This window comes from Mirounga leonina, unplaced genomic scaffold, assembly GCF_011800145.1.
Source record: "Mirounga leonina isolate KUSES-001 unplaced genomic scaffold, KU_Mleo_1.0 Mir_153, whole genome shotgun sequence".
Lineage (NCBI taxonomy): Eukaryota > Metazoa > Chordata > Mammalia > Carnivora > Phocidae > Mirounga > Mirounga leonina.
In genome coordinates, this window is record NW_023270387.1 from 21,825,259 (window position 1) to 21,847,879 (window position 22,621).

Sequence of the window (22,621 nt, forward strand, 5' to 3'; positions counted from 1 at the left end):
GCCTATTCGGAGATGTGGGCAGGGGCCATGTTAGGGGGTCCCACGGTTCTTTATTGGGACAGATATGGCTACCATTTATTTCGGGTTTACTAAGTGCCAGACACTCTGTTAGCTGGTTCATGTATAGTGTCTCCAATAATACCCATATCACAGCTCTCTGAGGAAGATGATGGAAGGAAACTCAAGGTAGGCATGTAACCTGCCCAAAGACACAGAAGCTCTGTGTATCAGTCAGAATCAGAATCAAGTTCTGATTCCAAGGTTCCCATTCCCAGACTCTAGCTGGGTGTTATCACTGCCTATTGACCAGCCTCCCACTTTAGAGCTTGAGGGCATGGGCTGTATGTGTGTGTGTGTGTGTGTGTGTCCTCCTCAGTGCCTCGGAAGGCGCATGCCCCGAGTCAGCACCAAGCACATGTGCAGTGAATAGAGGTCCTGACCTTCAGATCAGGAGGAGGATGAGCAAGGAGGGTTCTCCGCAAACGGTGGGAGCCTCCACTCCATGCTCCTGCCCTGGGGGTGAGGGACAAGGGCCTGCGGTTTGGAGGAACTTCCTCCTGAGCCTAGGAGGGTAAAGGAAGTAAGTGGAGGAGGCATTCACAAAGGAGATGATGCGTTTAAAAATTAAATGTCCTAAATTCTGTTCCTTGATCTGCTTTTGGCAAGCTGTGATCAGGAGCAACTTCCATGGAGGGACTCTGGCAACTTCTCCTGGCCCCAGGCTGACTGGCCACCCTCTCATGCTGTGGGGAAGCCTCTGTCAGGCTGTAACGGAGTTATTAAAGCCTTAAAATAAAGGCGGTTTTTCACGGGGTTTGTGTTTTTCTTTTCTAGTGACCTCCTGAGGCCACCGACTCCCCAGGTTCATGGCGGTGCAACTCAAGGAGGTATTTTGCGTCCTTAGCGTTATAAATCAATTTTAATTGTAACAACAGAAACATCAGCAGCGAACCTGAGCCAAACTGGCTGGGGGCCTTTTCTGCACTCTCTAACTAGCTCAAATTAAATGCTGAATTGTATTTTGGGGCCTGAGTTTTGTCATGCAAACGAAGAAAAACAACTTGCTTTCCAATTTCCACATGCAAATATAGAGTGAATTGTTGAGACAGAGAATATATTTTGCCATCTCAGTGGTTCTAGAAAAGATAAGGGGCTCTTGCAAAAAGTTCCACAATTTGTCAGCTGGCAGCTTATTAAATACTGAAAACAAATGTTTATATAGCATTAGAGGGACACTGTCAAGGTCGGGAGGTTCCAAAATGGACCAATTCTGCTTTTTTCATAACTGTTTGCAAAGTCTCTTGTTCTTTTTTCCCCTCAAAACAAATGCAACTCTTCTGTTTTCAGCTGCCTTAGGAAAAAAAAAAAAAAAAAACAACAGGCAAGGAGCCAGCCCTTGTGTACAGGCCTCTAATAATAAACCCAAATGCATGGCTAGCCGCTCAGCAGCCCCAAGTAAGACTACAATAACAGTTTTCACAACACGGAGCCTTTGGCTTCAGTAGAACCTTCATTAAGGGGCAGCGGAGAAGAAGAGGATCACCCAGTCTTGAAAACGAGCCCTGACTCACATGCCCCAGGAGCAAATGAAATTAAGCAAGAAGCCGAAGGGAAAAGGCAATATTCTCTGTACTCAAGAAGGGGCACTATAAAGCCATCTGCCCTGTTATCAGGTAGGCCCTAATTCAATCCTGTAGCCACTTACTGAGGTGTGTACGAAGTGCATCTGTGTGTTGGGTGACAGAAGACAAGTAAGGCCCTGACCATGGCCTGTGTGGGTTGGAGTAACACAGGTTCTACGCAGTTGCAAAAATAAAGGGAGAGGCAGGAGTAGAAAATTCAATTGTCCCATTCTTTGTCTTTGGAATGACAATCTATTGGTAGCCCTATTTGAGAGATTTGTTTGCTAATTAATTAATTAACTCAATAGCACTTGGATAACTGGAGAGGCTAGAGGCTTCACAGTGTCCTCAACTGCTTAGAGGTCAAGGACAAAGCGCCTCAGGTCCTGCCTCCTACAAGGCTTTGCCCTCATGCCCGCCTGCTTCTAGGGAATAGCTGTGGTCTCCCCAACATCCAAGTGACCAGCCAAGGCAGAAGAGAGGAAAAAAAAAAACCCATCCCTGACATTACCTCCCATCTCATTGCATATCCCCCATCCCCCCCTTCCCCACCCAACCTCAGAATCCTTTCTCACATCCACTTAACTTGAGATGTTCTCTATTTTGGCAAAGAAGTTTCTCCTGGGGGCTCTGGGGGCCTAGGTGTCAAAAAGTTATCTTTCTGTGATGACACATCAGTCGCCTCAGCTTGCTTCATAGCTAGAAACAGATTTCTGTCATTCTTAATAATGGCCCCATTGGGTCTGGGAAGGGCAGCATGTTGAGTCACTGATCATATAGGGCATTGAGTGGCAAAGTGAAGGATGCTGGGGAGAGGAGAGCTGTCAGCCCCTGGCTCACACTGGACTAAAAGCACGTAATTCACAACTTCTGTAGGCTTGGAAAGTTATCATTTGAAAGTTGTTGCTCTAGAGTGCCTTGACAGTCTAACAATACAAAATAAATCTTCTATTCACGCCTCTCCAGCAAGCAAGGATTCCAGGAATATGCAGCAACATCGGAAAACGGCGATAAGTTCCTTGTTATGTTGTCGAAAACTCACAGTGGCACCACACTGCCCTGCTTACCATATATTAGCTTTCTGCACACATGTGAAGCCTTTCTGGGAGGCCTTCTTTCTGGACAGCACTTAAAAAAATAGGCTGTGTAAATCCCCAAGTCCCGTAGGGTCCCTCCAGAATCTCTGGTTTTCACAGGTTTCCAAGATGTAACGGGCTTTCTCTCGTTAGTTTGAGTAGCTTGCAAACATCCCATGAATGGGAGTGGGGAACCACAAGGAAAAACGATAAGCCCTGGGATCTTCTCTGTGCTCAGCCCTACACCTGGTCATCGCTAGCATTTTGGAGGCTGGTTTTTGCCAGAGAGGCATTAATGTGGAGGAGGGGAAATTGGCTCCCAAGGAAAGGCTCAGGAATGGCTCATAAAACGGACATCTGTTTGGAGGAGTAACTGAAAGAGATGAAGACCTCATGGGCTACTGGGTCTGAAACACCAAATTAATCAGGGAGGTTGAGCAAGAGAGAGCAGTTTCCACCTTTTGTTGCCGTCCTGGCTGCAAACCCGAGAGTGGGATCGCTGTTCTGGAGGTTGTCTTAAGCCCCCCGAGCCCTGGGCTCTATCCCCGACAGCTGGGGGTGTCTGCGAGCACGTCGGAGCCTGTGTGGAAAGGAGGGTGCACACTAATGAGCCATGCAGCCCTTTGGACAAACCCCATCTGCTCCATTCTGTTGGCCACCTCGGCTCTCTGCCTGCTCAGGCTGCACCCCTGGGCATGGCGCCGGTCCCTGCCGAGGGTTGAACGTGAATGTTTACATCGCCGATTTTAGGCTCCTGCTATGGTCAGGCTCTGAGAGGCCAGCAAGGAATCCCATGCCTGGGGTACCACCAGGGCCCACTGACAGCATCACCTCTTTTGTCCTGCTTCTGTCAAGGAGGTGCTCCCTACCCCCCTTCTCCCCTCCCTTCCCTAATCCCTCTTCTCCAGGGAGAACTTTGATCCAGAAAACAGATGACTTTGTTATGGAGTCATGCGGTCCTTGTCTGGACTTCCCTGCGGGGGTTGCTGGCTTGTAAACTCCAAAAGGGTAAGGGGATTGCTGACTGCTATGCCCCTAGAACCTTGCAAAGTGCCTGGTACATAGAGAATTCTCAATAAATAGTTGTTTGATTGAATGCATGGGTGGATGGAGAATGAATAAGTGACTAGGAACCAGTGCGCATTGGATAGGAACAGGGCCAGCTAGAGCTAAGTCTTCTTCTATAACTACTCAGAGTTAGCAATGAACTTCTTTAGGCCTAAAAGAAATTAGACCAAGCTGTCAAAACATTAATTTAAAGTCAAGAGACTATTTCTGAATCCAGTCCTCCCGCTAGCCCAGCATTGATATTGACACGCTACAGACCTTCTATTAAGGCACTTGCAGAACTGGAGAATTTCCAACCTCAATTTACATGCGAACCATTTATCCTGATGACCAGATATAATAGATTCTACCTATTAAGCACATGATTTGTCATTTTCTAGCACTTAACCTATTTTTTTCTATTGCAATCATAATAGAAGACCAAAGACCTTGGCCGTCCAGCCCTTGGACCTTTCAGGCATTGATGATAAAGCTGTGTATCTAGTAGGCTCTCATTAATATTGTTTTGAAGATGCAGCTGATATGGATAGTGGCAACAAATTGGGGGATGAGGCGTGCCCCTAGGCCAAATATTTTTGGGTGTAGTCAGCAGGACTCCTTTCGGAACTTCTTCACACTTTATGACATCGTTTCTTGATGGCCTCTGACAGCACTCCATGATGAATACTGCCCAGCAGATGGAGCGATCCATTTCTAGTGGGAAGCGTCCTACCCACCAGAAAGGTAAGGCAGCACATCTGCGTGAGCCCATTGTGTATCTCTAGTACTCAGGACAGCATCTGGCATACGGGAGACATTGTACAAACACTAGCAACTGTTTGATGACTAGATTCTAACCTGTCCGATCTCAGGCTGAGCGGTCATGGTTAGTAATCAGGCTCTCTTAGTTTGCTCTCACTTTGGGCTCTTGTGCTGGATGTTCAGGTCCTTCTTGTTGAGATGAGCACTGTTTCCCTGAGACCTCAGCTCAAGCAATCAGCCAATGCATTTCAGTCAACCTGTGCTCTAATCCACATTCTGGGCGTGGCGCTGTCTCTCTGGTCCTGTGCGAACAATCGCCATTCACCTGCCTGAGAACATGGAATGTCCTTAGAGAGCTATGAGAGCCTGCTCATAGCTGGCTCCCAGGAAGCTGGGCTCCCCCTGGAGCTCATGGCCAGGTGGGACCACACTGAGCACCTAACGAGCAGATCAAAGCAATGATACCTCCTCTCCATTTCATTCGCCCCAGCTCACTATGTGTCACGTCCCGTTTTCCCCAGTTCAGCCGCATAAACGAACTTCCATCATTGAAATAGGACTTGCCTCTCCTTGTAATAACTGCAAGACATTAGGGAGGTGGTGGAAATTTAGATGAAATGATTCAGCAATGCATTCGAGCTGAAAATAACTTGATTCAAGGACTATGCTTTCAGATACCCAGGGCTCAGGGAGAGGAAGGCATTTTTAGACTTATTTCCCTTTGTGACTGGAGTATTAACAAGGCTTTGGGATTCACTTCAAAATCATTAAGAACATGTTCATTAGTCCAAAGCACCTCTCACCACCTGTGTATGAAGCAAATAAATTGGTGGGACCTCTGATCCCTGTTGCTTGCAGCTCCTCGAGTTGCTCCTCATTTATCCCCTTATCATACATCCACACTGCCAAGATGATATTTTTGGTTAAAAAGTTATAAATATTCTGAACCAAAATATTACCTAGGGATTTTGCCCACCTGACTTCCACTGCAGTGTGTGGGACTTCTGCCCAAAAAATGACTGAAGAACGGATTCCCTAGCTCATTTAGAGCTTAGTATCTTTATAACCATCTTGACTACCATTAACCCTTTTGCCATTAGGACCCATAAGGACAGATAATTGGTACTAAGGTTTACATAGATGATGAACTTCAAGCAAAGAGGTCTCAATCATGAGTGAGTGAACAGGTCCCTAACTTAGAGCTTAATATTCAGAATCTACAAAGTGCTAAAACAAAGCCAAAGCCCAAACAAAAGAGTGGATTCTTTGAGGTCACTTTCCTGCAATTTTACCCTAAATCCAGAGGACTAATCAGTGACACGGAAGCACCTACACCTGTTGACCCATTCTTTGGGCTCCAAAGCCTTATGAAAAGGGAAGTCTACTCTCACCGTGTTGGCTTACTCGAAATAGACAACGCAAGTCTCTGGACACTTTCATCATTCTCTAGGACCATAAGGAGCAAGTAGCCCTTATGAGTTCATTTCCATAAGAACCCTTAGCAACTATAGCTCCCAACTGAGTCAAGTCTGGGTACATCAAGCTTCCAGCTCAGCCACTGAGATGACTTGGGTGTATTCTAGATTCCCATGGAAGGGACAAGGCTGTGGAACCAGACAGACCCTGCTTCTGTTGTTGGCTCTCACTCCCATAACTGTGTGACCTCAGGCACGTTACTAACTTCTCTGAATCCCCAGTCTACTTCTCTGTAACATGGGGGAAGGATAGTGCCTATTTTTTGTAAAGACATCAAAGAAATGAAGAGGACAATTTCTGAAATCACACAATACCTGACACATAAGTATTCAATAAATGTGAGCTATTATTTTTATTATAAGATATATTTCTTGTTCTACTTCCCCTTTGATACAGCTCTTATCAACTCTCAATAAACAAAAGCCACAGGATAGCAGAGTTTTTAACTGGCTCATGTAAAGTTCTTACAAAACCTAAAGCTGAGCTCATCCACCAAAGAAAAGGGAGAATTAGTGTGTGTTTTGAATATTAATGAAAAAGTGACCTCCTTCCTTATTATGTATCTGTATTCAAAACGCCACAGTGAGTTCTAGTGATAATTACTGAATTTTCAACATTTACAGAAAAACAGCACATACAGTATGGAGATAATTGCCCCATTGGATTCTTAAGAAAGAGTCAGTTTTCTATAAATACAGACTTTGGTAATTATCACTAGTGCTATGTGTTAAAATGAGAAAGTAGGTAAATAACAAATAAGAATAGTATTTATTCATTATCATTCAAATGCATGTCAGCTCAATTATCCTAAAATTGCACAGACAATAGGCAAATTGTTTTTCTTCTCTTGGGGAAGACTTCTTTTTGAGTTTACTGTTTTCTGAGGTTGAGTGAGGAATCCATTGTTTGACAAGCCAATGTTATTATAATGGCCCCTATCTTTAGGAGTGGGCTGATGGCAGGTTTTCTCTCTCTGGGCTCTGGGTTCTTTGCCTCAGTTCTGAATTAATTGTGTTAGAACTGCTTAGAATTGTAAAGTTAGAGACCCACTATGGAAAAAGAAAGTCCTGGCACAGTTTTATTTATAATTCCCAATGCTGAATGTTAAGGTCAGACCCAGGTACAAATCTCTAAACCAGGGATCTGCCAAGTGCTCACATACAGAGTTTCAGGGATGCTCATCCATCTTCTCCCTTTCACCCTCACCCGCCCAAGCTGGGAGGTCAGTGGCTACATGAAAGCAAAATCTACAGCTCTTCTTTGCTCCAAGTCTTGCTCTCCAGGTTGGGATTGACTGAAGCCACTCTAGGAGCTGTGGGAGGCTCACCACAATCAGTAATTGTCCAGGAAACAAACTCAGAGAAGAGAAATAACTGATTTATTGAAAAGGAACCTGGAAATGGCACGAGCATGACATTCCTTCTAATCATAAGCTGAGCACCCAAGAGGAGCAGCTGAGCAGAGCCTCATTAAACAAATGCAAATATACTGGGCACAATCAAAAGTAGTTATAGGGAACATGTTACTTGATGAAAGGGAGAACCTGCTGCATTAAAAACAGGGCTAATGTAGGAGCATGTAGCTGTGGGGGTGCAGGGGAAAAAGACAAAACAGGAAAAAGCCAACTTTATTCACATTAACAAGAAAGAGAAAAAATATAAATGTCTGGACCATAGATACATAGCCAAAGAACCAAGTGTATAAATCAGCCCGTCTGAGACCAGAGGAGGTAGAGGAAATCAACAAGTCACACTATGTTCAATATGTTTACTGCTGCATCTGGCAACTTGAAAACGTAGGAAATGAGGATTTGCCTGAGTCACAACGGGTTTCCAAGGAGAGAGGATGCGGCACGCTGAGGGCGGTGGCAATGTCGGAGCCAGTGAGCAAAAGCTGATGGCGACTTAGATGACATTGCTAGCCAAGGATGGCAGGTGATGAAGGCCTTCTTTCTGCCTCCTGGTCTCCAGAGGCAGAAGAGGATGGGGTAGCCATGCTGCTTGCTGGTTCACTCAATGGAAGGGCCAGAGGGAGGAATGGGCCAACTCTGCCCACTCCTCTGACCAATCAGGCGTCCACATCACCAAGACTGCCCTACTGATGGAACCCTTGCATTAGTTACCACCCAATCCCCAAACCAGGAGGAGTGGCCTTGCCTTTTCATGCCTTCTAGTCCAAGAGACAACAAAATGGCACTCGTGAAATGACATGCAGAAGTGCAAACAGATCCAACGTCAAATGTCAGGTCTCAGAGGGATCCGAAAGCTACATGGAGCTCTGTGTTCGGAGCTCCCCAAACTTGTTCACGTCTTGACACCCACAGAAAATAATATTGCTATGGCACATGGAGTAGCAGGTGATGGACTCATACCTGGATTTAACTCTCTGGGGCACTGGTTGCCCCAGCTCCACCCTGATCTGAGGGCTGAGGGGATCACTATGTTGACCCACTGGTCACCCAGAGGGGAGAAGCTCTGACTTGTTCACCAGCAACAATCCAAGGGTGCAGATTCTGGGTCTTGGTGCCCCTTCTGCTTGGCTCCGGGACGGTTCCCTTCACAAGAGCCTCTGGTGAGCCAGTCAGCTTTCTAATCACTACCTTCAGCGGGAGGAGGGCCTCGAAAGAGCTCAAGCTGATTAAGGCACTGTGCTCTCCACCAGTGTGGATCAATCTTGAGGAGACTATCAGGAACATTTCGAGGATGTGGAGACTCACAGACGGTGGCACAGCGGCTCTGTCTCAGGTGGGCAAGAGTATCCGTCAAAGATCAGCTTGTGAGGCAAGTCTCAACGTCAAGGCTGGACACACTGCACAGCTGGGAGGGGGCGGGGGCGGGGACGGGGGCACGGCTCAGGCGGCTAGGTGCCAGACGAAGTGTGTTTTCCCAGTTGGGGAAGTCAGGGGGTGGCTCCAGTAGGAAGGAAAGGCGCAGATTACAGGCCAGCTCTTTGCAGTTGCTTCTGACTCATTAGAAAGGCCAAACAGGACTTAGGAAGAGTGAACGGTGAACAAAGTAAGTGTTTTTAGGGAGAGGCAGTATGGCAGACTATGATGACCTTTACCGGCTTCGGAGTAAAGCAGAGGACACTTGAATCGTGCCTCTGCCATTTACTGGCTGTGTGGCTCCAGGCCAATTCCCCAACCTCTCTGAGTCTCAGTTTCCTCACTTAATTATGGTGACATCTGTCTTGCAGAGTTGTTGCATATATTAAATAAAAGCACGTATACAAAGCACCTAGAATGCTATAGGGATCAATAAAATATGAACCACCCTGCTTTACTACGTGTGTTGTGTGTTGCGTAAAGTAGAAATTGAAGTGTGTGTGTGTGTGTGTGTGTGTTTCTCTAGACTTATCTGGAAGCTTAGGAATTACTACAGAGAAACAAGTCCTTGGTGACTGGCAGGACGTCCCCCCCCAACCCACCTTGTATAGACTTCACAAAGTCATTGCATTTGTTGATTTCAGGTCGGCCTCAACCTGGGGTCCAACCCTTGGCCTCTGGTTCCCAAATTCTGCTGGGATTTTACAGCCATTCCACTTCCTTAGATATGATGAGACATTTATGGGAAGGTGAATTCCCCCCCCGCCACTCCTACCCCCATGGCCGGGAATGTGTCCCTACATCCCTACCCTGGCCCAGAGCCTGGTCCATGGTGAACCCTCAATACTTTTTGTTGAACTGAACCTCCTTGGCGGGCCCAGGAAAATGAGCAGGAAGATGGCCCAGTTCCTGGTGAAGAAGTGTGAGCATCTTTAGGTGTCTGGACTCCCACCAGCCCGGTGCAAGAAGAGGAAGGATGGGGAGAGAGAGGCAGGGCCTCCAAGAGATCCCATCAAGAGATGGGCGGCGAGCAAACCTGGGAGCTTTCACATGCCGAGAGCTTCCCGCGTACAGGTCCAGCCCCATGTGCCCCTCAGGCCACATGCAGCAAGAGGACAAAGAATGAAGAAGCAACTACTTGACGTTGCTCCACCCTGCTTGTCAAGACAAAGCAACGTGACTATTAATTTCTCAGGCATGATGAGGTGTGGACGAGCAAGAGTGGGCAGGCCCATTGTGTGGGAGGCTGCTCCTTCCTGCCATTTGTCACTGGCAGAATTGATAGATGGTTCTTCCACACAGCCTCCCAATTAGACATGTGCAGCTGCCCCATTTAAGAGCTCTTCATGGGAGCTCCTCTTGCAGCTCCAACAGTACCAAGCCTTTTGGGTGGGATTCCAGTCCAACTCTGGGAGACTGCCCGGAGGCTGCAGTCCTCTGGATGCTTCTCTGAGCATAAGGGCAAAAGCGTCAGAGTCAGTTTGGCCAAACCTGTCAGAAGGATTTTCCCTGCAGACAAGTGATCAGTGTGACTTACAGCCCTTTGCCAGGCTCAGAACCCACAACGAACGATCCGCTAATAAGCAATTATTCTTAAACTTTAGAGCATATCACAATTATCCAGGAAGGGTATTAAGAATATCATTACTTAGACCCCACTCCAAACACTCAGAGTTGGACTCTGCACTTGCTTGGAGTCCAGAACACCTGGATTCCATCTGATCAGGGATAATTAAGTTAACTGTCTGATTAATAACTAATTGAAGTACTCATCTGGAATTTGTATTCAAAATATTTTCAACAATTTTCATGCATCTAACAATATTTTTAGAGCTCTTCCCATGGGCCAGGCACTGTTCTGGATACACCAATGAACAAAACATACAACAATCCCTGTCCCATTTTAGCCGTGTGGTAATTACCTTTAAGAAAAAAGAAGACAGCTAGCCCGAGGGGTAGAGTGAAAGTCACAGCCGGAGTTGGGATATGAGATACGTGAGCTACGTGTTAAACCCAACAATAAGCTGGCCATGGATGCAAGATGTGCTTCTTAATTTTTTTGACTGCAACTTTATAGTAAGCCTCTTTAAACTAATAATGAAGACGTTCTGAAGACAAAGTCAGTCGATCGGCAGGTCAGGGATACTTACCAAACAACTGCAGCGAATCCTATGATGGGTTCCATGATGATCTCAAGTGAGATACTGTGTAAGGTATGTATTCTGTCCTAGAGGAGCTCCCAATGTGTGCTGGGAAAATGAGTAAAACCCAGGGATACAGATGAATAAAGACCCATAGGTATGGGCTACCACATTGTAAGAGGTATAGGATTTTGGTTAAAGCAGGGAGCAAAGTTGGGGCAGTGGTAGAAGGGCCAGGAGTTCTGAGAGATGACAGATGTGGGGAGAGCCCTCTGGAAGGACAAGTAACGAGCAGGCAGAGCACACAGGTTAGAGGCAGAATGGAAAGTGGCCCCGGCCAAACAGACCTGGGTTCAAACCCTACCTTTGCCACTTATTGGCTGTGGACAGCTTACTTATCCCCATTTTTCAGATGTGGAAACTAAGGGTAAGACAGGTTAACACCCACCTACATCTCAAGTACCTGGCTTGCTGCTAGTGCTCGGTGAATGGCCGCCATTTTATGAGGAGCATGAGCAGAGCAGCTTGGCGAGAGCAAAGCCTTGCGTTTGGGGCAGGGCTCGCGAAGTACAGTGTGGGGCATATTTTGAGCTTTTTGGTTCTGTGATACCATGGGCACATAAAATGTTTTGAAAGAACTCCAAAACATCGCCTCTTTATCTCTCTTGGGACTGGAAGGGTTGATGCACTACAACGATCTGTGGCTTCACTATGAATGGAGGCTCCTTATCGCAGAGTTCATTATCAGAAGGCTTTACTGGATATGAGAAATGTTGTTTCTTCAATTCTTGGGGACAGATAAGCAAGCAATCTCAGAGGGGTTTTCCCAGACAAGGCTTCTCTTTCTTTTGTTAGGGCTGGACAAGCTGGTAGGGGGAAAACCCCCAATCATGCTTCTCACCACTATAAAGCTGAAAGAAAATTCTATTTCCATGAGTTGGTGGAAAGGCATAGTGATCTTTTTAGTTGACTCCCAAACAACATCCCTGCCTCTGGGAAGGGCTTATCTGCCCATTTTCCAGAATGTTTTTTAGCCAGAGACCCTACAGTTTTCAGGTGAAATGGCATTTTTGTGTGTGTGATCTTGGGAAAATTCTTCAACTACCATGATCCTCAGCTCCCGCATTTATAACAGGGGAGATATTCTTATAGGGGATGGTAGGCAGAATAATGCCGCCCCCCCCAAAAGATGTTTGTATCTTAATTCCCAGACCATGTGACTATGTTATGTTACAGGGCAAGGAGGGGGTTAAGGTTGCAGATGGAATGAAGGTTGTTAATCAACTGGATGGGGAGATTACCCTGTGTTATCCAGATGGCCCAATGTAATCACCAGGGTCTTTATAAGTGAAAGGGGAAGGCAGGAGAGTTCTTTCAAGAATGGTGCAGCATTGAGAAAGTCTTGACTGGTCATTCAATGTTGGCTTTGAAGGTGAAGTTGGGGAGCCACATACCAAGCCACATACCATGTCCATTGACGTGGACAGCCCCTAGAAGCTGGAAAAGGCAAGAAACCTAATTCTCTGCTAGGGCCTCCAGAAGGATCACCTTCCTGCCAGCACCTTGTATTGAGCCCAGTGAAACACATTTTAGGCTTCTGACCTCTAGAACCATAAGATAATAAATTTGTGTTGTTTCATTCAAGCCACTAAGTTTCTGGTAATTTGTTATAGCAACAATAGGAAAGTAATATAGAGAGTTAATGGGGGAATTAAATATTATAAGGTACCTCTAGATCTATAACCTTGGACAAGACTCTTGACTTCTCTGTTCCTCAGTTTTCTCAAGTGTAAAATGGGGGTGATAATAATAGTCCCCCTGTGGGATTGTTATCAGGAATCCGCGGCTAATATATGTGAAGGATCAGAATGTTGCCTGACACATGGGGAAGGCCACCTGAGTGTTGGCTAATGGCATTACTATTATATAAAGCACGTGGCCTGGTCAAGGAGCAGGTTCGAAAACATAACAACAATGACTATTCTTGTTTCGTGGGAAGGAGAAGGGAGAGGAGACACAGCTGCTGCTTTGGGACCTTTTCTTTCCCTAACTGCAGGGACCCCAGCTACAAGCCAGGCACAGGTCACAAAGTCCAGGGGCTCCTGCCCTTAGACACTTTACCCTGTTCCTGTTTTAATCTAATTTTAATATATGTCTCCTTAAGGAAAGTGGTCTGATTCCGGCTGATTTTGTAACTCATGCAGCACTGAGGTTTTTATTGTTGTACAACAAACTGACTTAAAATCCCCACCACTTTGTTATAGCTCATGATTCATGAGTCAGGAATTCAGACAGGGAGGGCTTGGTCAAGTGGATCTTTTGCTCCATAGAGTTATTCAGCTGGTCCAAGTGGAGGGGCCCAGCTCGCTTCACTCATGTACCTGGGGCCTGGGTTGGGCTGGCTGAAAGAGCTGGGGGCTGGGCGGCATGGCTCTTTCTCCACAGCCTCTGCAGGTGGCTGACTTGGACTTCTTCAGAACAGGGCTTCTGGAGAGAGTGTTCACAGAAACAGTCTCTTAACGGTTGGGCCAGGAAATACAGAGCATTACATCCACCATTTCTTAGAGGTCAGGGCAGTCAGAGGTCCCAGCCAGACTCCATGGATCCAGTGATCGCACCTCTCAATGGGAAGAATGTCAAGGGCTCTGTGGCCCTCTCCAAACCTGCCACATGTCGCCAGTGTTCACTAGAGACAACGCAGAGAGAGAAAAATGGGGGATGGATGTAGGGGACAAAGCTGTCTGTCCTCAGCAACACAGCAAGCACTGAACTCTTTGGCCCACACCACTCTAAACAGTTTGGATTCAACTAACATTTATTGAGTATCTACTATTGGCAACTCATTGTGCTAGGTGCTTTCATATTCATGATTTATTTTGATCTTCTGAAAAGAAAGCGTTATGCTTCAGCCTAGGCCCAAACCAAAGGCTGGAGGCCATGGGGCGCCAATTGAAAGTCGCTCATCTAACCTCCAGGGCACTTGCTTTTCATCACAGGCTCATCGGCCTTGGGCTTTATGCCTCCATTTTTCTGACTCTAGGCAGACAGAATGGCCTCAGCAGGAACGCAGGCTGTCTTAGACAGCTGTGTCCTGGGAGGATGCTGGGGCACATTGAATCCAGGTCAGAATGGACCCCAAAGGAGCTCATGTTTCTAAAGTGTTTTGAGCTCCTCAGAGAACAGAAGCTATTTAACTCCAGAGCCTGGCTGGTCTCATTGGTGGGTCCCTGCTATGGGGAACACGCTTTGTCATTGCTAGCACCAGGCCCGTGCCTTGGATAAATGGGGAGGCAAATCAGTCTCCAGGGTTCTCTGTCTGCTGTCTTTTCAGTCACGATAAATTATTTTTCAGAAAAATGGAACTCAACAAAAAAAAAAAAAAAAAAAAAAGAGAGAGAGAGAGAGAAAAAAAAAAAAAAACAAAACCCAACCTACCTGACAAGCCTGAAAGGGAAAACAGAATTTCTGTTGCCATGCTGTCCCCAGCTGAAGCCATGGAGGAGGATGCTAACAGCTGAGTCTAGAATAGCAGTCCGGACACCCCGGTGCCAAGTGGCCTTCTGGACGGCAGGGAGGAATGGGAAGGGACCAGGTGGGGAGCCAGGGTGTTTGGCCAGAGCTACCTGTAGATATTCTGGACTCGTTAGCATCCCTCAGAATAAGATCGAGTTGATGCTGATTAAAGCTGAAAAACCCCCACAAGCCTGGCATGCTGAGTGTCTGACTCTAGGGTCCCTGAACAAATTGTTTTCCCTTTTCATGCTGATCTTTGTGAACTCCTTGGCTCAGCGTGGTTCGCCCATGGGGACAGGGCTGGAAATGGAAGCACAGGCTTCCTCTTGGCACCTAGCTGTCAGAGCCATCCCCAAGCGTCCCAGGGGGTCCCCAGTCCCCACAGGAGGGAGATAGAAAAGCATTCTCATCTTACAAGCTGATGTCTGCATATGCAAATGCCCTGAAAAGCCCGAAGCCTTGAATCAGATTCAAAGAATGTTTATGGAGGGCCTACCTACGCCAAGTGCTTTCACAGAAATACCCTCATTTCATACTCATGACAACTCTGTGAGACAGATATTATATTACCTAAGGTTTGATACGAAGACACTTACATTCAGAGAGGGTCAATAAGTCACCCAAAGTCACACATGTAGCCACAGGGAGTGTCCAGGTCTAAATATGGGCCTTCTGACTCTGAGTCTAGTCTGCTTTCTGCCATCCAGTGGCTACGTACACTGTGACTCTAGGTTGGAAAATAACGATGGGGCTCTTGAGGATGAAATCCCCTCAAAATTATGCTTAGGAGCTGAACACTTGACCCAGAACAGGAATTCTTAAACGTTTGGCGGACTGGTGACACTGTGGATACCTTCTCGGAATAACGTTTTCAAATATAAGACAAAATATACAGGATTACAAAAAAAAGCAATTACGTTGAAGTACGATGATGAAAATATTAGAAAACAAATGTGTGGTAAGGTATGTGCTTCTTTATCAATACAATGAGATCTAGTAAAGGCTTAATATCTACTGTAATTTCAAGCAGTAGTAAGCATAAATGATATTTTGAGATTCTGCAAAAACAGTCATGTGTCATGAAAATATCTGAGGTTTTAATCCATGATAATGTCACAGGTAACTGCGGTTACTACTGTGACTTTTGTCTATACTTGTTAAAGGCATAGTAAATTTCTGTTAGAAGTGAGTGAAAATAGAAGCAACTTTTTCCCCCATCCAAGTTCACTGGCTCCCTTGAATTCCCCTGACTAAGCACACCACATAGAGTTACACATTTAATCCCCACAATAACTCAAAGATGTAGGTACTCTTACCATCCCCATTTTACAGATTAAAAAACTGGGCCACAGAGAGATTAAGACCTTGCCCAAGATCACTGAGTTGACATGGGTCATCAGTTTCTCTTCCTCTCTCCAATGGTGGACTTTGGACTCCTCTTGGGAAATAGCATATGAAAAAGAATCTTCCTTCTGGGTTCTCCCTAACTGGGTTCAGCCTGACAGGTACATTTTGGGGTCTTAGCCTGCCAGTCTTTCTCTGTCCAGTTCATCAGTGCCGGAAACCACAAGGAGAATGGTGGGGTGGACTCCAGTGGTCCCCTCCACATTCGAGGTGGATTTGCCTCTTGCTCTTCCTCCTCCCTCCCAAGGTCTTTTCTGTTCTTTATCTTCTTTACTAGTCATTCCCCTCCTGCAGATTTTTTTGAGTGTTGTCCCCTCCCTAGAGCTGGTTAACTCCTAGTCATCCTTCAGATCTCCCCTCTTCAGAGAAGTCTTTCTTGAATAGACACACACCCATTATATTCATCCATAGCTCTGGATGTCTCTTCCTCCCAGTACTTAGCAGCCTTGCAAGTGAACTTCTATTTGTGGGATCCTTCCATTAACATGGGTTTCTCTTGCTAGATAGTGAGTGCCACGAGGTGGGGACTCTACCTGAGTTTGATGACCCTTATATCCCCAACCCCTAACCTGTGTGCCTGGGCACAATGGAGATGCTCAGTAACTGTGCACAGAAGGAATGGATGGTGAATGAATGCAGCATTAGTCCTAGAGGTATCACTCTTTCCTTGCTATGATTACTGACTTACTTGACCCCTGCCCCCACATTACCATGTAACCAATCATAAGATTCTTTGATGGCTATTCATGAAATGGGTCCTTTTGTCTCTCAGGCCTTTGGATCATCATTCTTTCTCTTCTCTGAATCTCCTCCAATTTTTTCAAACGTTATTTCTGCTTTGAACTTCCAGGATTCGGATGTTCTGGGAAATATCTGTTTGAGGTGTCAGGAGACATCACTCAATGCAGATGCTGGCTCTCTTCCAAAGGTACGTGTTCTGCTCTGCCGAAAGCCGGGGGGCCTGTTGGGTTTCAACCTGATGCTACCATTGTTACTTGCCTCTAGGAATGTAGCTCTAAGACAGGCAGGCAACAAACAGATATCTATCATCATGCCTAAGGTGCTTCCCCCCAAAACACTATGTTTGCATGAGGACATTTCATTTCTGACCCAGGAAGAGAGAGTTTCTGCCGCAGCTTCTTTGTGGCTATGTTGAAACAAAGTGGCAGAAGCAGGGACCACCCTCCTTTCCCAGTCTGTTAGGATGATCGTAGGAATATAAGGGCTTTCTTTAGTCCCTCTTGGGGTGCTCACCACCCAAGATGCCTTTGGCTTAGTTTGGATTTTCCTGTTTTACTGCTTGGTACAGTGTTTAGATAAACAATAGAGAAGAACCAAATGCCACCCACCTCTCTGTGCTCCCAAATATTAAGAACTGATTTGAGGAAACAGTCCATTGAAAGTCTTCCCAGATTCAGTTGCTTCATTAAACTTCTCGCCTTGAACAGTCTGGGCTGCTTTTTTTTAAAGATTTATTTATTTATTTTGAGGACAGAGAGAGAGGGCATGTGAGTGGGGCGAGGGGCTGAGGGGGGGCGTTGATCTCAGGACCCTAAGATCATAACTTGAGCAGAAATCAAGAGTCAGATGCTTAACTGACTGAACCTCCCAGGTGCCCCCAGTCTGGACTGTCTTAAAGGTAATGGTGTCTCTTCTGGGGGTGAGGTAAATAGTAATGTACTTTAGAGGATATTCATTTGAACCAGTTTTTAAAATAATGGTAAAAGATTTCTGAAACTGTAAGGGCATAGCCTCCACCATTGAATAGGAAGGCACATCTCAAGTGATTGCTCTAGAGAGGATGCATGACTTCTGGTGCATGCTATTTTCTTTGACTTGCGTCTGTATAAGGTAAAGGGGTGCCAGGTGTGGGAAGGAGAGCGTCAAGTCACAGGTGGGAGAGAGCAATTTTCTTCCTGCCTGTACCTGACCTACTCCAAAAGAGGAGCTGCTACCACCTTGTCATATGGTCTTCCCTGGATAAAATTCCAACAAATGACATAATGTTAAGAGCACTGGACTTTAGAATCAGACTGATGTGGGTCCAATCTCAGCTGACATGTCACCTTGGCGGGGGGGTGGCGGTTTCTCTGATTTAGTTTCTCATCTGTAAAATGGGGATACTATTACTTACCGTAGAGGATTATTATGGGCATTGAGTGGAATAAAGTATGCAAAGTATTTAGTACAGTGCATAACACATGGTAAACATTCATGAAATGATGGCATTTTTAAAAATGAGTAACTCATCCAGTGCTTTACCATGTATCCTGGTTTACTACTTACAGTCTATGAGTGCTTTACCTTATAGGCTCCTGGTCAATCCATATACCCACCCTATTGATTGGACATAGTTTTCCCATCTGGAATTGGTGGCATGACTGAGGCTGCATAGTTAGTAAGTGGAGGGCACTTCCAAAAGGCAGCTCTTCTGGCCTCTGGCCTCTGGGACTCCTGTCCCCGCATGTGCACTTGCTCTCTACTACAAAGGCATCTTGGAAGTCATTGCATAAAGGCTCTGGATTTCTTAGAGTGCAACAGTTTAAAATAAAATGAGATTCTAAGAGCAGTTGTCTAAGGTGCTTTGTAAATAGCAAGGACAAGGGGAGGCACGAGAACACCTAAGGAGAGCTCCCCGCCACCCCTGAGCACCCCGGATCTGCACTTACATCCAGCATCCTAGGTGCCTCAGGGCTTCACCCTTGCCCAGCCCCATAAAGAGCCTCTGCCAGTACTCTCAGGAATGCCTAGGCCAATGGCATTTTGTGGAATGAGTGCATAGCTTTTAAAGGTGGTGACTTTGAAGGGCATCCTCCAGGGGATGTTTAGGTTCTGGGACTTTTAATTAATTAATTTATATTTCTTTCTTTCTTTTTTTTTTCATTTAAGGTCAGAGCTGAGCCGCACTGAGTAGTTTGTTTCCCCTGGAAGCAGCGTCTGCGACCAGGGCTTGAGTGTAGGTAGTTGACCAGGAGGGCATCCCTGGAGCAGGTATTGAGGAGCGGTAACATGAGATAGGGAAGAGGAAAGTCAGTAGGAGAGCACATTACTGAGGCTACTACCATGAGTGCTGATCTGGGACCTCCTAAGAAATGCCTCCCAGAAAGACCCAAGATGTCCATCGACAGATGAATGGATAAAGAAGAGGTGGTATATATATATATATACAATGGAATATTATGCAGCCATCAAAAGGAATGAGATCTTGCCATTTGCAACGACGTGGATGGAACTAGAGGATGTTATGCTGAGCGAAATAAGTCAATCAGAGAAAGACATGTATCATATGACCTCACTGATATGAGGAATTCTTAATCTCAGGAAACAAACTGAGGGTTGCTGGAATGGTGGGGGGTGGGAGGGATGGGGTGGCTGGGTGATAGACATTGGGGAGGTTATGTGCTATGGTGAGCGCTGTGAATTGTGCAAGACTGTTGAATCTCAGATCTGTACCTCTGAAACAAATAATGCAATATATGTTAAAAAAAAAAGAAGAAGAAGAAGAAGATAGCAGGAGGGGAAGAATGAAGAGGGGAAATCGGAGGGGGAGATGAACCATGAGAGACGATGGACTCTGAAAAACAAACTGAGGGTTCTAGAGGGGAGGGGGGTGGGAGGATGGGTTAGCCTGGTGATGGGTATTAAAGAGGGCACGTTCTGCATGGAGCACTGGGTGTTACATGCAAACAATGAATCATGGAACACTACCTCAAAAACGAATGATGTAATGTGTGGTGATTAACATAACAATAAAAAAGTAAAAAAAAAAAAAAAAAAGAAATGCCTCCCAGATTTGTCCCCAAAGGAAAGGAGGCTGGAGGGGTTCCCCACCTGCTCCTGTCTCCCTTTGGTTGAGGGTGTCCCCAGGAGTGGTGACTTCCTGTCACTTCCAGGCCCGCTTGTATGGAGACTCCCATGGTTTTGGTGAAGGCTCTGAGGTCTCCTCTATCCTGAAAAGTCACCTAGTAGGATGGAAGCAGGAGGGGACTCTGAGTAACCACGGACCTGTCCAGATCAGTTGGGGCTAAAAATCTGAGCTAGGACTATGGGATGTGTCATGGGGCGTTAATGGCAAGCTAAGAGAATTTTCTTCCACCCTAGAAAAGACATAGAGTAAAAGTCTCAAGATGTAGAAATGGATGTGAAAAGAAATCAATTTGTGTGTAAGTCATTCATGAATTAATAGCCTTTGTTAATCACTCCTGGGTGATTAAAAAGATCTTGGTCAATCTTTTTGACGAAGAGTCACCCCCTAGATTCTATAAGCATTAAAATAAAGGTCAGAGGTAAGCTATTTGCCTTCCAGGTGTGATTTCAAGGGCTTCATGGTTCAAACTACTTAAAAAAATTATTATGAAAGTACAGTTGACATAGAATGTTATGTTCGTTCCAGGTATACAACACAGTGATTCAACAATCCTACACATTACACTCACCACCATAGGTATAGTCATCACCTGTCACTAACAACATTATTATGGTATTATTGACTATATTCCCTAGCTGTCAAACCACTTTCTTGCCTTTCCTGGATTTACTTAAAATCCTTGGCTGGGGGGTGCCTGGGTGGCTCAGTCGTTAAGCGTCTGCTTTCGGCTCAGGTCATGATCCCAGGGTCCTGGGTTCGAGCCCCACATCGGGCTCCCTGCTCAGCAGGAAGCCTGCTTCTCCCTCTCCCACTCCCCCGCTTGTGTTCCCTCTCTCGCTGTGTCTCTGTCAAATTAAAAAAAAAAAAAATCCGTGGCTGGTAGGGGCACCTGTCTGGCTCAGTCAATAGAGCATGCAACTCTTGATCTCGTGAGTTCGTTGAGCTCCATGTTGGGTATAGAGATTACTTAAAAATAAAATCTTTAAAAAAAATCCTTGGCTTGCAGGTCAGCTTGGCTTGGAAAGACTACTTGTTCATGTGTTTATTCACATAGCTGTTCATTTAAGAAATATTTAATGAGGATGCTAGGTGCCAGGGACTAAGGGTGAGGGCTACGGTGGGTCAAGACAATGGCAGGAAAGAGGTAAGAGAACCTTAAGAACCTGCAGTATATATAGGAAGATAAGAAATGCACAAGTGAAAGGCTTCACCATAAAAAGGCAAACAATGATTCGATGCTAAATGAATGGAACAGTCAGATGAGTGCAGTGGGAACTTGTTCGGAAGGTTCCAGAAGGTTGAAGTTGCTGAAAAGGCTGCTGGGAAGAAACGAGTTTTGACCTGAGCCTTGACGTATGTGCACGGTCTCGCCACAGTTCATTTCCTAAACACCCAGACACTTCTTTTATTTTCTTCTTCCAGACTCAACCTCTCAAGGTACAAAGAGAAAGCCAAGAGTGTGGCCATGGTGGCCATGTTATGATCTTAAGCCTCTGGTCGCCTCGCAAAAAAAAACCCACAAAAAAACAAAAAAATACATCCCGTTACTGATGGCAATCAAATTGCTGGTTTGCTTGCAAGTCATTCATGAATGAACAACCTTTGCTAATCACTCCTAGTTGGTATTTATCATAGGTGCATTTTACAAGATGAATTCTGTCATCGATGCTGACAGCTACTCACCAAGTCCCACCAGCAGCTGCAAATATTCATTAATAATATTTTGTTTGGGTTCCCACTTGCCATCCTCCTGCTTCGTAGGTATGAACAGCATCATTACCAAGTGGCGCCCGCAGAATAGAACACAAAGGCAACTTAGAAATTTTAAATGAAAACAGATGTTGAGAAATGCCATTATCCCATGCATGCTGCAATAAATAGCATTAACATTTCTAAGTGACGGCCCTCTGAATTGGACTGCAAGGAGCTCACATTTACAATTAAATGAGGGACTTATCCTTTTGCATCGCTGGATTCTACAGGTGGCTCGGTGACAGTCACCGCTTAGTGTTTCGATTTTAGTGCTGCTGTTAAGAGCCAGTGAGGCAGGGATTGGACAGGCAGGCATTTAGAAAGGTATTGGTGCCAGACGCATTCATCGTCTAAATGCCTGGATGCAAAACTAACTTAGCATAGCAGCTGAAGTGTGAGAGCTCTTGAAATGATTTCTTCCAAAACAGTTCATCTCCCTGTGCCAAGAAGTGGTATTATTGTTTATGTCACCCATGCCTGGATTCTGAAGCCTCCATCCATTTTGTCATTAGACGGTCCTTCATTAGAACCATCAGAAGAAAGATCACATTATAACTAGTGGAATGCTGCTTTATAGCCAAAGAGCACATCCACATATATCTTTCCATAGGTATTAAAATATTAATTGAAATCTGGGTATTAAAATCACGCAGACTGTAGAGATGCTAAGCTTCGGCACAGGAATGAAGAGCTTGGGATTGTGGATCATGCAAAATTGGGGCTGAATCCTGGCACTGCTACTTACTAGCTCTCTGGTCTTAAGCAAATTGTTTATTCTGTATGGGTCACACATTCTGTCTACATCTGTAAAACATGGACAGTGATATTTACTTTAGGTTTGCTGGGTAAGTATCAGATACCTGGTGTAAGGTATTATCTGATAGCTATCAGGTAAGCTTAATTTTGAGATCGCCACTATCCCATCTATTCACTGGTGCAAGATTACTCTCCCCAAAATAATGTTCTAGGAGGGGAGTGAGGGGGCTAGAGAAATGTGGAGCTCAATGAATTAAGTCAGGGTACAGCTTTTTCAGGAAGTGTGCTCATTATTTATTAAATCTCTCTCTCTCTTTCTCTCTCCATCCATTCATCCATCCATCCATCCATCCATCCATCCATCCATCCATCCATCCATC